At 39.7% G+C, this 12827-nt stretch overlaps 1 long non-coding RNA gene across 1 annotated transcript in view; it reads left to right on the top strand.

Annotated features, from left to right (window-relative positions):
• The window catches only part of LOC106735205 (uncharacterized), a 56927-nt gene extending 48961 nt beyond the window's left edge, over positions 1-7966 (top strand). The window contains exons 2-3 of the long non-coding RNA XR_003549914.1: positions 4551-4598; positions 7817-7966. This is a non-coding gene — a long non-coding RNA (uncharacterized LOC106735205). The remainder of the gene's footprint in view (positions 1-4550; positions 4599-7816) is intronic.
• The last annotated feature ends 4861 nt before the right edge of the window (positions 7967-12827 follow it).

Here is a 12827-nt window from a genome sequence, read left to right as displayed (position 1 = left end):
CCTACATCCACTTTCTCCACTCAGCCACAAGCACACATGACATTTAAGGGGCTATAATCAGTGTAGTTTTCACTTCTGAATTCATCAGATTTGTCTCTGAATATAGCATGGAAATATTCTGTGTTTGCAAACTGCATTTGTTATAGCTATAGCACATTATGTAGGCATTATTTTTTAAGAGCACACTTACATTGCATGCAACATTCACCAATGTGAATTGCATGGCAAAGTTCATTTCATGCATAAAATGTAATACTTCTTTCACTGTAGGTCTTTAAAATAGGTCACTGAGATTATACAGTAAATTTTATTAACATCTTTTCAGGACTTTATTACAAAATATTATTGCAATTACTAAAGACCTTTGGACAGGGAGACTGGAGGAGTGGATTTATTGTAAAATGTGAGGTAGTTGTGTGGAGGGACTATTGAGATTCACTGTGAAGTGGGATTGGTTATGGAGAGGGCACACTGGGAATAACTTCAGGATGTGAAGTGGTTGTAGGGGAGATGACTGGGATTGTTGTGGAGCATGAAGTGGTTGTTAAAGTGGGAGAATAGGAGTGTACAAGGACTCTCCAAAAAGTTTGTAAAAGATAAAAATTAAAGTACAATTTTTATTTTTGTGTGAAAATAGTTTTGAAATTCATGCAGATTTTTTCATAATATGCATTTTCTGTGAAATTTTTAAAGCCCCTTGCATTATAGAAGCAAAAAGGATTTTCCATTTCTGAGGACTACTCTTGTCATGGGGTGTGGATTGGTTGTAGAGGCAAGAGAGAAGTGGGATTCATTATGGAGTACAAAGTTGTTTAGGGAGTATAGATGGGCTTATTGCAGAGTAACTTGCCTGGGTGAAAGGACTGAGGAAATCAGATAGCTAAAAGGGGTTATTGGATTAGAGAACATGGATTTACTGTGGATTGAGAAAGGGATTATAAAGGTGAGTGGATTCAGATTTACCTGGGAGTGTGAGCTGTTTGTAGGGAAGAGGGATTAGAGATTAATATGGAATGCAAAAAGGCTGTGGGAGGAGAGAAAAAGCATTTCCTGTGGAGTATAAAGCATTTCAGACACAAGAAGGTTTGAAAATTACTGTGGAGTGTGAAATGGTTTTGAAGGGGGACTGAGGCTTATCATAGAGAATGAAGGGATGTGAGAGTAGGTGGATACAGACTATGAAGTATGAAGAAGTTCGGGAGAAGAGGTCTGAGGTTACTATGGAGTGTGCAGTTTGGGGAGAGGAAAGGTTGAGAATGAATGCTAAATGTAAAAGGGCTGTAGAGTCAGAAGTTGTGTATACTGTGAAGTTTAAAGGGTTTGAGGCTGGAAATGCTGTTCAAGTGGAATGTGAATGAATTGTGGCAGGTGAGATTTAGAGTTCATTGAGAAGTGAGTGCTAAGAGTTTGCAGATAGGTAGGGATTATATGGAATGTGAAGTGAATGTGTGAAGATGGGGTTTGTGGAATATAAGAATGTTGGTTTTGTGGAATGTAAAAGGAGTGAGAACAATTGTGCAGGGTAAACTGGTTGTTGGGAGGGATGATTAGTTCAATATAATCTGGTGTGTGAGAAGTTTGGAGTTTATCGTGGGAGTTAGGTAGGTAATTGCAGTGGGTACTGTTCATGGAGTGTGAGATGGTAGTGGAGATGGACAGGTTTTACTGTGGAGTGTGAAGTGTTACAGGGTAGGTTGTCAGAGATTCTGAACCAAAAAGTGGTTTTGTGGAGGGAGATTGAGTTTACTCTACATCATCAGAATTTATGAAGATTGATTAAGGTTTCTTGTGTGTTAAGGGGTTGCTGGAGAGAGTACTGGAGTCTACCTTGGAATATGAAGAACTGTGGGGAGGGATAAATGTGGATTACTCTAAAGTGTGAAGTGGTCCTAAGGCTAAGAATTTTACTGTGGCGTGTGAAGTGATAGGGAAGTTTTATGTTTAATGTGTAAGATATGGCTGTAAAGAGAGAGATAATGGCTGTAAAGAGAGAGAATTGGAGCTCCCCATGAGATATGAGTTGGTTTGGGAGGTATTGTATTTTGGATAGTTGTACACTAAAGGTTCATGTGCTGGGAACTTGGTTCCCAATGTAATGGTGCTGAGAAACAGAGACCTTTAAGACAGGAGGTCTATTCAGTGGTGTCTTATCATGGTGGCATAGCCCTCATGAAGAAATAAATTCCTTCTCAGAGGAGGGAATGAATTCTCACTCTTGCAGAAGTGGGTTAGTTTCTTTTAGAGTTGGTTGTCACGAAAGTAAGATGGCTGCCCACAGGTCACTCTGTTGAATGTATTCACTATCCTTCTGAGTCGGCCGGCCATGTTGTGACATAAGATGTGATGCTGGCCTCACGCTCTTGAACTATCCAGCCACCAGAATCATCAGCCAAATATATCCCTATTCCTTATAAATCACCCTGTCTCAGGTATTTCTGTTTGGTGACACAATAATGAACTTTAACGGGAGGGTAAGATTATGGTTTCCTGGGGACTATAAAATAGTTGCTGAGTTACAGAATCAGATTCACTGTGGAATATTAAAAGGGTATAAAGAGGGACCATTTTTATTTTAAAAAGAATATGAATTGGTTGTAGCAGGTGGGAGGATTATTGTTTACTGTAGCACGGTGTATGAGAGGCTCTGGGGAGAGGAATTAGGGTTTATGTGGCAATGAGAAGACTATGGCTTACTTTGGAGAGAGATGTGACCTTCTGAGTTATCTTTGGTCTGCTCTTTTATTCTCTATCTCTCCAAAAACTAGTTCCCAAGCCTGACTACACATGTCCATTCTTGGGAAGAAACTTAGGATCAAGAAATCTCTCCCACCACCCATTACAACCTTCCATTCTTCCAAAGGCCCAGTCCTTTGAGCTGGAACTGTAGAAAACACAAGATCTATCTTCATGGAGCTCTAAGTCTAAAAACAAACAGGAGGCTCAAGGACAGAGGAAACAAAGTATTATGTCTTGGGTTAACTCTAGAGTCCAGAAAGGTTGTGTAAGGGCACCTTTATGTTCCCACCTCAAGTATCACCTCCAGTTCTTCAAGATTAAATGCTCACTGGCATTCAAGTCAGACTGCCCTTCTGGTAAAGGAATATGGCTATGGATTCAGCTATCTCTTTTTGGATAAAAAAGAGAATGGGATCCAGCAGTTGGTATGGAGGTTAAAGCAGCTAGATCCCACATGGCAGACTGCATGGTTCCAATCCTCGAGGCAGTGGCTTTAAAAAGGCACTGACAGTGTCTGTGTGTGTGTGTGTGTGTGTGTGTGTGTGTGTGCATGTGTGTGTCTGTATGTGTGTCTAAAATCCTGAGCGAAGAAATAGAGGAGGAGGGATTGTGGTGTGGCTATCTTCCCTGGGGGTGTGGAGGGTATGATTTCTCATTTTACCTCTCTTTTTCTCTGGTGTGTGAGAGAGAAACTGTTTGCCCTATAGCAAACTAAAGAGAGAGAGAGAATAAGTCTTTGCCTAATAGGGAGCCCAAGCTTGCTGAGAACTGCATCCTCTGGGACAAAGGTTCTTAGAGGGCAGCATGGAATACTGTGGTTGAATGCATGGTCTCTGGAGTTGGCTAAAACTGAGCTCAATTCTCAGTTCTACTATTTTAGTAGATCCTTTTCAAATTTGGTAGTTTTCTACAGTTGAAGTCTCCATTCTACTATTTTCTTTGTTACATCAAGACTGGCATAATGCATTGGCCCTGCTAAGTAGGCAGGCCTTGGAAAATACATCTTGAGGGGGCAATGATATTCATGGAAACAGAGGCAGGATGAGAAGACCCCATCCAGTTGGCACAGACTAATATGGATTTAGCTGGTTCTACAGTCTCAGCTGGGTGGGAACTCCTGGTTCACAGCATCCTGACCATGAGAGGGAAGCTTCTCTCCAAGTGGGTTAGTTCTGAGCTGTAACTCCCAGAATCTTTCTTGGAAGTTTAGCCTCTGTGTCATAGGATCTTCCTTATCAGTTGTGGAAACTCTACATTTACTAATAGATCCCTTTCTGCTGAACATGGCAAGATTTACTTACATTGGTTGCATTAAAGAAACATAAACATTACAGCTACTGAACTTTATAACTTCAAGCAAAGCAGCCTGCACAGGTCCTACAGCCCACAGCAGCAAAGCAGCTAATTGGCCATGAGCAAAACCACCTAGGTTTGAGATCTAGCTCTGACACCAACTGTGCAAAGTTGGGTAGTTATTTCATCTTCTTGGGTTGCTATTTCTTCTTCTTGAACTGTGGGCACTGTTGCCTACTTCATGAGATGTTTTGAAAACTAAACAGACTAATTCATATTATAATAGCACTTAGAAATGCAGCTGTGATATGTGAAGCACTAAATAAAGATCAATTATAGTGATAACTCTCTCTAGTCTTCATTTTTCATTTATAAACTTAAAATAACAACACTCACCTCATTAAGTTTGTAGCAACATTAGATTTTCATAGTGCTTTTCATAATTCTTTCCTAACTCTCATCCTCCTTCTCTCTCCCTCTTTCTCCTTTCCTCCCTTCCTTCTCTTCTTTCTTCCTTCCAGAATGGCAAAGGGAGGTGCTGATGCTATCAAGAACCCAAGATTCCTAAGGTAAACTTGATTTACTTATCAATGTTTATATTTAGATTTTTGCCATAGGCCATGTGCCCTTGCTGAAGAGAGAGAGGGAGTGAGAAATCATCATCAGGGAGGTTGACCATGCCACAATTCCTTCTCCTCCATTCTCCTCTCAAGATTTAATGTTACATCTCCTCTGAGCCTTTTAGAATGAGAACTATACCCCAAGAGGAACCCAGTACCCAGGATAGATAGAGAACAGCATAGCTATGCATCTTGACTATACTAAGCTTACTTAAACAGTCAAGCAATTAACATTCACATAAGCCTTCATTGAGTAAAGAACTTTTAACTTGACTTTTTGTTGTTGGTTTTTGTGTGTGTTATTATTGTTATTATTTCTATTGCCTGGCTTTTAAGTGCCTTTCAAAAATTTTTTTGCAATTACGTGCTTTTCCCATTTTATACCTTAAATAAAACCTTATGAGTAGAAAGAAGCAAATATTCTTTATTCTCAATAAATAGAATAAGGAAGAAGCAAATATTCTTTATTCTCAATAAATATGTTTCCCACTGAGGAATGTAAGAAATTGGAAAGTGAGTTTCTTCCTCAGGCAATTTCTAGAACCATCCAGAGGCACCCAGAATTTAGAAGAAAACAGAAGAGACTTTCATTCAGCAAAATAGTTGGTACTTGGTCCACTGGCATCTTTCTTCTCCTCATATGAAATTTAATCACTATATCAATTAAATTTCTTCCATTATAAGCCATGAAAAATAAAATTCAAATTGTCTAGAGGTCAGAAGGAAGTTGGTATGAGTGATGTATTCAACCATGGTTTGAAGCCGTTCTGCATTAGGGAAAAGAATCCAAGCTTGTCAGCACAGCTCCTTTTTTTTCTTCCTTCCTTTCAGGGTGTGTCTGACAGCAGAAAGCATAGAGGAGGAGTCTTAAAACGTTCATGAGAATACACATCATAAAAAAAGCCTAGATTTCAAAATTATTTGTACCAAAATGAACTTATACTTTAATTCCATTTTTCCTACTAATTTTGATGTCTTCATACTTTACACTTCTCCAGGCTGCAAACTTCACTAGAAGAAGATACCCCCATTCACACAGGGATAAGAGCCCCTGCAATGGTCCAGCAGTGTTTAAATGAAAGAACAGATTAGCTTTATTCTGAAGTTTGATGTTAGAAAAAACATGATTGTTGTTCCTTTTTCTTCAACACAACCATCAATAGTATTAATCTGTGAAGGTGATGGGTGATAGTCTGATCTCCATCTGCCCAACTTTAGCTTTTCTCTCAGTTGGTTGTAAACTCAGACATGGAACAAGAGTGGTACTAGTAGGGCCTGTGACTCACCACCGCTGTGTCCATTCCAAAGAGGTGCTCATAAACACTCAATGAATGAATGAACCCGAAAGACACTTGAAAGATCATCCCATTTGCCCTAACAAAGAGAATAGAGACCCAGAGCAATGATCTGACTGTCCAGAATTATCTATCTTGACAACTTCCCCTCAAATCTTTGTTCCATCTAATACATGCTACTATTGACCATGTCCAGACAGAAAGTAATCCAGTAACTATTACCCAGTACATTGTGTCCAAATTTTATAGACCTTTAACTTAAACAGGGAGAAGACTTAAAAACAAAAAGATTAAACCTCTCCATGTGCTTTTCACATTATTCTCTTCCAGGAGTTAGGAGGTAAATTCTTGGCCCCACCCGACTCCTATCACTATAGAATTCTTTTGGGTGAATCATTCCCAATCTGAACTGATAATCCTTGCAGCAAACTTTTCTTTCAAGATCATAAAAACGCAGCGGCTCGTTAATCATACAACTATTTAACCCAGTCCCTCCCTACAAATGAGCTCCAAACCCTTAACGTATAATCTACCCACCCACACACATTGAAATGAGATTATTGTTCCCACAGAAAAGAGGCCTGCAGTTGCACAAGTCCCAACTTTGTTCTAGAGGGTGATAAAAAGGAAGAAAAAGCCCGAGTTGTTTGATAGGCTTCTAAGGACAGCACAGAAAGGATGAAAGATTACCTCCCAGATACACAATGTAAAACACCTTTCCAACAAACATCCAGAGGGCTCCCACACTGCATCTGGGCATGCTCCCCAACCCTTTGATCTAGAAGCCATTGCAAATTAGCAATAGTTACAAAGGTGGCCACAGTGGATGCATTTATTTCTTCTTGAAATAATGCAGCAATTATTCCTTCCTCCACTGCTAGGGAGGAAGAATATCCATAGAAAGGACACTGTGGCAAGCGGGAACCCAGACTGAACAACAGTTTCTCACAGCAGGGACTGAAGATTTTGGAATCATGTACATCTGGAATCTAGGCTCAAACTTGCTACTAATTGCTATGAGATTCAAAACTACAACTACTAATGGAGCCCTTCTATGTGCCAAGAATGCTATCAGGTGTTACAACTGTTATAACTATCCCTAAGATCTGGGCAGGCAGTGTCATCAGCTCTGAGTTAGACAATTTCCACAATTAAAAGAGATTATAGAATATATGCTATGCAATTGTTATAAAGAAAAGAGAAGAATGTAAAGACATGCCTTGCTGGGACCAGCAATTAGAGTAATGACTATGTCGTTGGACTCCCATGTAGTCGACCGTAGTTAGAGTCCCGGACCTGGTAGCTTAAAACTCACACAGGGCACATGTGCATGAGTGCCCAAGATCCTGAGAGGAGAATGGAGGAGAAGGGATTGTGGTGTGGCCATCCTCCTTTGGGGGTGATTTCTCACTTTATGTCTCTCTCTGCCTTTCCAGCGAGCACACACACCCTATAGCAGAAACCTCTCAATAAAAAATAAATAAAGACATGCCTTGCTCATAGTCTGCATGCAGTCAACAGGAATGTTGATCTTTTTTCACTCATTGGGAAGGGCTGGTTACAAGGCATTTTAGAGAATGGGAGCCATTGATTTGAGAGCCAAATATCCAACTGCAACTCTGGAGAGAATCTCTGCTAGAGAACACTTGGGAAAAGCATACAAGATTTGAACTTCAATTCTCTGATCATACCAGAGAGTAGAGGAGCTCCTGCATTAAAATGACACATCACAGGAACACTAGGAGAGGATTAAAACAGACTGGACCTCTGGGCTGGGAATGTGGGAGTAAGAGTCAAAGATGGACTGACGGGAGGCTGCTGGAGATGTGGAAGGAGATAGATATGCTTTAACATCCTCTTGTTCATTCCTAGACATGTCAACAAGAGCAGAGCAAAGTAGACTGCCTTTCAAAGATGAAGTTCCAGAAGGAATGAAACAAGGCTGTTGCTTTCTGTGAACCTTTCCCTAATCCCTCCCTCTCCCTCAAGCAAAGCCCAAATTTCTTGGGCACCCCTGCCCTACACACAGCCCTCTAAGGTTGCCTGAAAATCAATTATGAAATATTGATTTCCTCCCTAAACTGTAAAGTCTTCCAGGGAAGAGACTGTTGTGTTTTCATTGGTACTAATTGTTTAACACATTGGCTGACATATAGAGATATTTATACATAAAGAAACATGCTTTTAAAATGTACATAACTATTTTGCATTGTTTTCTTGAAATTTAGAGTTACAGCCTTGCCTTTTTAATGGTTGCAAATATTTCCTCATGTTGGTGCACCATAATTAACTTGGGCATTTTACTACTAATGAAGTATCATCATTTTTCTAGATTCCTTTGTTTTCACCACTGATTACTCCTAGTAACAGAATGCTAGAGGTAGCTATCATACTATTTTGTTTATACCGAGATAGTAAGGCACTATGGGAAAGAGCACAAACTCTGGAACTAGACCATATTAACTATCTGTGTAAACTTGGGTAGACTATTTTACCTCTCTGAACCCCAGTTTTTCAACTCCAAATTATAGCTGATAACATCAACATCTCATACTGTTATTACAAAGAGTAAATAATTGCTATGTTAAGCATAGTACGAACAGTGCCTGGCACATACATATAGTAAGTGCTCTGTGAATGATTGCTATTGTTAATATTCACACGGCTGTGTCCCACAAGACTAGGAGATACTTGGAGAATGAGCATATCTCACTGTCATGTATTCCAGGCCATCCTCCCCAGACTGGAAAGGTTCGTGTATATTTGGTGAGTACATGAGAAATGCAGTTGGGGAGAATCAAACATCAACCTCATTGTGCCCAGTATCCCAAAGAAATCGGGTTCACCAATTTGCATTACATTTTTATCCCAAAATGTATATCAAAACTTAGCAGTACTTGGCACCTTAGTTTGAAATAAATTTATTGGATGTTTTCTAGGGACAAGGATTGATAACAGGGAGGAAATTGACACCTGAGACCTTGGTGTCAATTTTCTATTCTTTGTGCCTTAGACCAAGAATAGAACACTGTAAAGAAAGCTGAGGTACAGGGATGGGGTTGGCCAATCTGAACACAATGTCAATGACTCCCCAGCTTTATCAAGAGTTCACTCTTCACCTATTAACTTTGTGTGTGTGTGTGTGAGAGAGAGAGATTTTTGTGATAGGATGTGTGCGCTTGCCTGAGAGAGAGAGAGAGAGAGACAGAAAGCAAGGAATCTCCTCCCAGGGAGGACGGTCATGCCACAATCCCTTCTCCTTCGTTCTCCTCTCGGGATCTTGGGTAGGCACACATGCATGCACAGTGTGAGTTTTAAGCTGCTGGGTCTAAGACTCAAATCATCGTCAACTAGTGGGAATGCAGTAATGTAACCATTATGCTGCCTGCTGGTCCCCACCTATTAACTTAATTAGAGTCAGACTCCTATTGACTTAACTGTGGCTGATCATTCCCCTTTCTATCAATGTAATAAACCTAGACTGAGGAAGCAATAAGAAAAAAAAAAAAACATTATTGAATGCTTACTGCATAGCAAACACTTTTTTTAAAAAATCACTATGAGGTACACGTGCTAGTCAGAGACAGAGAGAGACAGAAAGTGAGAAATACAGCCTTGCCTTTTTAATGGTTGCAAATATTTCCTCATGTTGGTGCACCATAATTAACTTGGGCATTTTACTACTAATGAAGTATCATCATTTTTCTAGATTCCTTTGTTTTCACCACTGATTACTCCTAGTAACAGAATGCTAGAGGTAGCTATCATACTATTTTGTTTATACCGAGATAGTAAGGCACTATGGGAAAGAGCACAAACTCTGGAACTAGACCATATTAACTATCTGTGTAAACTTGGGTAGACTATTTTACCTCTCTGAACCCCAGTTTTTCAACTCCAAATTATAGCTGATAACATCAACATCTCATACTGTTATTACAAAGAGTAAATAATTGCTATGTTAAGCATAGTACGAACAGTGCCTGGCACATACATATAGTAAGTGCTCTGTGAATGATTGCTATTGTTAATATTCACACGGCTGTGTCCCACAAGACTAGGAGATACTTGGAGAATGAGCATATCTCACTGTCATGTATTCCAGGCCATCCTCCCCAGACTGGAAAGGTTCGTGTATATTTGGTGAGTACATGAGAAATGCAGTTGGGGAGAATCAAACATCAACCTCATTGTGCCCAGTATCCCAAAGAAATCGGGTTCACCAATTTGCATTACATTTTTATCCCAAAATGTATATCAAAACTTAGCAGTACTTGGCACCTTAGTTTGAAATAAATTTATTGGATGTTTTCTAGGGACAAGGATTGATAACAGGGAGGAAATTGACACCTGAGACCTTGGTGTCAATTTTCTATTCTTTGTGCCTTAGTAGAATTTCAGAACACTGTAAAGAAAGCTGAGGTACAGGGATGGGGTTGGCCAATCTGAACACAATGTCAATGACTCCCCAGCTTTATCAAGAGTTCACTCTTCACCTATTAACTTTGTGTGTGTGTGTGTGAGAGAGAGAGATTTTTGTGATAGGATGTGTGCGCTTGCCTGAGAGAGAGAGAGAGAGAGACAGAAAGCAAGGAATCTCCTCCCAGGGAGGACGGTCATGCCGAAATACCTTCTCCTTCGTTCTCCTCTCGGGATCTTGGGTAGGCACACATGCATGCACAGTGTGAGTTTTAAGCTGCTGGGTCTAAGACTCAAATCATCGTCAACTAGTGGGAATGCAGTAATGTAACCATTATGCTGCCTGCTGGTCCCCACCTATTAACTTAATTAGAGTCAGACTCCTATTGACTTAACTGTGGCTGATCATTCCCCTTTCTATCAATGTAATAAACCTAGACTGAGGAAGCAATAAGAAAAAAAAAAAAAACATTATTGAATGCTTACTGCATAGCAAACACTTTTTTTAAAAAATCACTATGAGGTACACGTGCTAGTCAGAGACAGAGAGAGACAGAAAGTGAGAAAGCACTCACTAAGGGTATGACGACACTGAAATCCCTTCTCCATTCTCCTCTTAGGATTGGAGCATACACACACATACACCTGTCATGTTTTTCAAACTACCAGGTCCAGGACTCGAACTGCACATAGGATCCAACTACTTTAACCACCATGCTCCTGGCTGCCCTGAAAACACTTAAGTAATGATCTTATTTGAATCTCACAAATACACTAGGAATTCTCTATTATCCTTTTTCTACAGATGAGAACATTGAAGCATAGTCAACCATGGCCATAGAGTTGGGAAACAGAGCAATGAGGAAAATTTGCCCTCGTTAACTCTCAATTCTAAACTTTCTTTCTTGTTTAAGAAGAGAGGGCTTACACAACGCTAGCTCCCAGGAAGCAAATCATTGCAAGTTTAATATTCTGACACTCTGAATCAAGCAAGAAAGGAAGGAGTTCATCAACTTTAAATCCCATCCATAAAACTGCCAGGAAGCAAGCACGGTCATTAGCCTTTGTTTCTGCTTAGGTATCATGGCTGGAGATAGGAAAAGCAAAGGTGCTGAAACAGGTACAGGTAAGTCCTACCAGTCAGCAAGTGTGAACTTGCATCATCACAAACAGATCTGTTGAATGTTCTGTCGTTGGAGAGAATCCAGCACAGCTGAGTATCAGAGAGATGTTCAAACTTCGAATCACCAGCTTCCATCTTGGTTATAAAAAGAAAAAAGAAGGTTTTGTTGTTGTTTTTACTTTTTATTGTTTACTATGTCAAGTTGTTATCCCAGTCCAAAAAGGCCTAAATGATCCAATATGGTCCCTACTAAGGTTTGATATTTTATGGATTAAAAACTCAAAAAATATTTGGAATATATGTAAGCTGATTATGTATATGAATCTTTCATTTCCTAAGGTAAAATCTTAGACTGATTTTCAACTTTGTTTACAAGTGTTTTATAATATGAATCTAGTATTATCTTATGTGTTATCTATTAGTGAGGAAATAAAATGGAGAGTAGAACTTATTTTCCCTGTATGGTGGGAAAACTGAAGAACTAGGATTTAGCAGTCCTCTAAAAATTAGGAAAATAAAAGGCCTTAAAAAGAAAAAAAAAAAAAAAGAAGAAAGAAAGCAAAAAAGAAAGAAAGAAAAGAAAGAGGGAAAGAACAAAGAAAGAGAAAGAAAGAAAAAGAACTCATACAGGGGCCTAGAATCATAGACCTCGAAGAGACCTTATTGAATGTCACATCTAATGTTGTCATAACATTGCCACCAACACAGGGGTCCTCTCTAGCACATCCTTAGGGATAGCCATCCAAATCCTGCTTCTACACATCCAAAGAAGGAAGGATGTTTTTCCTCTCAGTGGGAACCCATAATTCAAAGAAAATTCTCCACGTGAGCAATGCAGATGCCTGGCAGGCACACAGCAGGCCTGGGGTATGCTGGAATCCAGCTGCATGGCAGTGTTCATTCCAGGTGGCTAGTGATCAGTGACATGGCTCAACCAATGGTTTATTGACGTACTTTGGAATGTATTTCCTCAGTAATTGTTATGTATGTGGCTGCTTCAAATGCTGAGTCAAGCCTTCACCCTTGCTCATGTTACAGACTTTTATTGTACATTTTAACCTTTTGTAGAAATAAAACTGTGCATGTATTGGATATCCGTTGAATGCCAAACATTTAAGAAACCACTTCCAGTGCTTTTGTTCATTTATCCTTATAGTCACTGTGAAGAAAATTTATTACCCTCATTTTACAAATGAAGAAGTTGAGGGTTAAAAATTTGTCCTGGTGGGGGAAGCAGGAGACCAAAGAAATTATTAGTACTGAGCAGGAATATTACATTAGGAATTCCTAGAAAGGAGCTATACTCCAACTGATGGAAGGTGGCCTATTGGGGGCATGATT

The sequence above is a fragment of the Tupaia chinensis genome, unplaced genomic scaffold, assembly GCF_000334495.1.
Source record: "Tupaia chinensis unplaced genomic scaffold, TupChi_1.0 Scaffold000328_1, whole genome shotgun sequence".
Lineage (NCBI taxonomy): Eukaryota > Metazoa > Chordata > Mammalia > Scandentia > Tupaiidae > Tupaia > Tupaia belangeri.
Note: the sequence above shows the minus strand (reverse complement) of the source record. Positions and strands in the feature narration are given on the sequence as shown.